The sequence below is a fragment of the Gossypium hirsutum genome, chromosome D13, assembly GCF_007990345.1.
Source record: "Gossypium hirsutum isolate 1008001.06 chromosome D13, Gossypium_hirsutum_v2.1, whole genome shotgun sequence".
Lineage (NCBI taxonomy): Eukaryota > Viridiplantae > Streptophyta > Magnoliopsida > Malvales > Malvaceae > Gossypium > Gossypium hirsutum.
This window is the reverse complement of record NC_053449.1, coordinates 18,224,153-18,228,607: the sequence shown is the minus strand read 5'-3', so window position 1 is coordinate 18,228,607 and position 4,455 is coordinate 18,224,153. Positions and strand designations below refer to the sequence as shown.

General features: G+C 36.1%; 1 non-coding gene across 1 annotated transcript; it reads left to right on the top strand.

Annotated features, from left to right (window-relative positions):
• The first annotated feature begins 3,667 nt into the window (after positions 1 to 3,667).
• On the top strand, positions 3,668 to 3,774 carry LOC121226066 (small nucleolar RNA R71). Its single transcript, XR_005923963.1, has one exon. It is a non-coding gene; the product is annotated as a small nucleolar RNA R71 (small nucleolar RNA).
• The last annotated feature ends 681 nt before the right edge of the window (positions 3,775 to 4,455 follow it).

Below are 4,455 nucleotides of genomic sequence, written 5' to 3'. Positions count from 1 at the left end.
ATCAAATAATTCCACCTCTAAAATTTTTTGTAGCGGCATCTCATGTAATCTTGATAAGTTACCAGTTCTTTGACAGCGATCACAGTTTTTACAAAACTCATTAGCATCTTTAAACATGGTGGGCTAATAAAAACCAGATTGGAGAACCTTTACAGTAGTTCTCATTATTCCAAAATGTCCACCATAAGGTGTAGAATGACAGTGATGTAGGATACTTTGAAATTCATCATCTGGAATACATCTTCGAATTACTTAATCTGCACAGTGCTTGAATAGAAATGCCTCGTCCCAGTAATATTGCTTGACATCATAAAGGAATTTCCTTTCTCCTTGATGATTGAGGGCAGGTGGCACCAACCCACTGACTAGAAAGTTAACAATATCAGCATAGCATGGCAATGCCATAGCCAAAAATATTTGTTCATCAGGAAATTCATCATTAATCATTTGACCCTCACCATACTCATTCCCTGCTTCTAGTCGTGACAAGTGATCAGCCACTTGATTTTTTGTGCCTTTTTTTATCTTTGATTTCCAAATCAAATTCTTGCAGTAACAATATCCATCTAATGATTCTATGTTTGGCCTCTTTTTTCATGACCAAGTATTTGATGGCAGAATGGTTTGTATAAAATGTGACTTTGGTGCCCACTAAATAAGCTCTGAATTTCTCAAAGGCAAACACCACTACTAAGAATTCTTTCTCCATGGTTGTGTAATTGAGCTGTGATTCTATCAACGTGTGACTGGCATAATATATAGCATGAAACATCTTGGCTTTTCTTTGCCATAGCACTGCTTCGACAATAAAGTCACTTGCATCATACATTAGTTCAAATGGTAGAGTCCAGTCTGGTATAGTAACTATAGGTGTTGTAGTTAATCATTCGTTTAACTCTTCGAACGCCTTTGAGTAGAGCTTATCAAAATAAAATGGTCTATTTTGCTTCAACAATTGACATAAAGGCTTGGATATCTTATAAAAATCCTTGATGAAGTGACGGTAAAATCTAGCATGTCTGAGGAAGCTCCTAATTCCTTTCACTGAACTAGGTGGTGGGAACTTTTCAATGACTTCTACTTTTACTTTGTCAACAGCAATTCCTTGCTGTGAAATTTGGTGGCCCAAAATAATGCCTTCACAAACCATGAAGTGACATTTTTCCCAATTTAACACCAGATTTGTTTCTTAACATCGGCAAAGCATTGACTCCAAAATTTTTAAGCAATCTTCAAAACTGTCGCCAAACACCGAGAAATCATCCATGAATACTTCAAGGAATTTCTCCACCATGTCGAAAACTATTGGCAACATGCAACTCTGGAATGTTGCTGGGGCATTACATAACCCTAATGGAATTCTTCTGAAAGTAAATGTTCCATAAGGGCATGTGAATGTAGTTTTTTCTTAATCAATAGGAGATATGGCAATTTGGTGGTACCCTGAGTAGCCATCTAAAAAATAGTATAAGGTTTTCCTTGCTAGTCTGTCCAGCATCTGATCTATAAAAGGAAAAGAGAAATGGTCCTTCTTCATTGCTTTGTTGAGCTTACAATAATCCATAAAAACTCCCCAACAAGTGATAGTACGTGTAGGAATAAGTTCGTTGTTATCATTGCTAACTAATGTGATTGCTCATTTCTTGGGTACACACTGAATAGGGCTCAACAAAGAGCTATCAAAAATTAGGTATATAATCCTAGCATCTAACCATTTGATAATCTCCTTCTTAACTGCATCCTTGAGGACAAGATTCGGTCTCCTTTGTTGTTCAATAGATTTGCCATGGCAATCTTCAAGTATTATTTTGTGCATGCAGATTGTTGGGCTAATTCCCTTGATATCCACAGTTGACCATCCTAAAGATTTCTTTGATTTCTTTAAAACCTCCAGTAATTGCATCTCCTAGTCTATTGTAAGCTCAAAAGATAACTATAGGCAATGTATCATTTTCTCCAAAATAAGCGTACTTCAAATGCACTGGTAATGGCTTCAAATCCAACATCAGTGGATCTTCTATTAATGAGTGAGGAGGGTTGAAATAGCGACCTGATAAATCTAATGATTCAAAGCTCCTTCTGCATCTATTTTCAAATTTCTAAGTTTCCATCAGTTCTTCAGATTCTTCAGTCAAATCTGTTTCATTTAATTTGATAGAGTCTGCATCAAAATTGTTGTGCATATGTACTACAAATTCTTCCTAAATTACAATGTCAACAAATTCTATAGCATGGCATTATTCATCTAGGTCTGCACACTTTAAAGCACCAAGCACATTAAAAGTCAACTACTGATCATTAATTCTCATGGTTCACTTACATTTTAGTACATCAATCATTGTTCTACCAATTGCTCAGAAATGTCGTCCAAATATTATAGGAACCTCTTTATCTGCTTCACATTTCAGAATAATAAAATCTATTGGAAAGATGACCTTGTCAACTTTTAACAATATATCTTCATTTTACCTTCTAGATCGACATATGATCTATTAGCTAGTTGTAGTGTGACTTTAGTAGGTCTTGCCTTTCCTATCCCAAGTTTCCTGAAAACAAACATAGGTATTAGATTGATACTTGCACCTAAATCGCATAATGCTTTACCTACAAAATGGCTTCCAATCAAATAGGGTATAGTGAAACTCCCTAGATCTTTTAATTTTGGTGGCAGTTTGTTCTTCAGCATTACTGTGCACCCTTTAGTAAGGGCAACAGTTTTGAACTCCCCTAACCTTCTCTTCTTGGATAGGATATCTTTCATGAATTTCACATAGTTAGGCATTTGTTCTAATGCTTCCACCAAAGGTATATTGATGTATAATTGTTTCAAGACCTCCAACAATTTCTTGAATTGAGCATCTTATTTCGAATTTTAGAAACGTTGGGGAAAAGGTGGCAATCGCCTTCCCTCCATTTGTTGAGGTTACCTTGCCATGGCATTTGTATTGGCTTGGCAAGATGAATTTGCTTCTGTATGCTTTTGTCCACTCCAATCTTTTGTAGTTTGTTCCACTTTTGGTTCGAAAGTTGTGCTTTAAGGAACTTTGAAACTTTCCTCCTCAAACAAGGAAACACTCACAACTTTTTGCAATTGAGTGCCATTTTAGAGTGTTGGCATTTCCCATTCCTTGATTACTCCAACATTGGTTGACTGTGTCCAGCTGGTATACTAGTCGTATTTTGTCTATTAATAGTGTTGGCATTTACTCCAGCTAAAATTTAGATGCTGCTTCCACCCTGGATTGTAGGAGTTAGAGTAGAGATTGTTGTTGCTAAGATTAAAATTTCCTATGTAATACGCAGAGGCTGGATTGGATGGGCATTCATAGAAAATATGATCTTCTCCATAATATACACATGCTAGTTTTGAAATCTTCATATTCTACATTGCAGAGGGTCTTTTTAGAGTTTTAATCATATTCGTTAATGATGATACCTAAGCTATTAATGGTGTAAACGCATCAAGTTCCATTGCTCTAGCAACTCTTCTACCAGTACCAACTTTGGTAGTGGGTATTGATAATCATTGTTTGCTATTCTTTCCAGAATTTCATATGCTTCATTGTAGGATTTCTCAAGCAACATCCCATTAGTAGATGCATCCACCACCATTCACGTATGAGTATTCAATCCATTGTAGAACATTTCCATTTGTGTCCAATGCTGAAAACAATGCATCGGGCATTTTCTAATTAATTCTTTGAAACGCTCCCATGCTTCGTATAATGTCTCATCTTCAGATTATCTGAACGATGTAATTTCATTCCTCAGCTTGGTCTTAATGTTGGGAGGATTGTAACTAAGAAAAAAATCTCTGACACAGTTCATTCCAATACACTACCGTACTTGATGGTAATGTATTCAACCACGATCTGGCACGATCTCGCAATGAATAAGGGAATAATTTTAATCTAAGGGCATCTTCAGGAACACCATGTTGCCTGAATGAGTTATAGACATCAAGAAAAAGTCTCAAGTGCAATCTAGGATCTTCAATTGGTAAACTACTAAACTGCCCTACCGTCTGTAGCATCTTAAACATTGCTGGTTCTAATTCAAAGTGTTGAGCTTGAATATGTGGCCTGACAATTCCTGGACTTAGATCACCCAAAGTAAGCACTACATGTTTCTGATGGGTCTACCTTTGTCATTTAAGATTCAAGGAATATCAGCATTCCTTTCATTCATGAGTATCTAACCTTCTCTGACTGGATCATTTATAGTCTTCTTCATTTCTCTTAATGTTTTCCTTCTTCGCCTTAGCGTCCTTTAAATCTTAAGATTAAAACAATATTTTGTATCCTCTTGAATATTTCTTCTCATGCACTAGTACATGAATAACAACAAATTAACTATTCTAACAAAAATAACAAGAATAACAGCAAATTTTCCTTTCACCAATGCTGCCGATCCCCGGTAACGACGCCAAAAACTTGTTGCGTGTAAATTACTAAT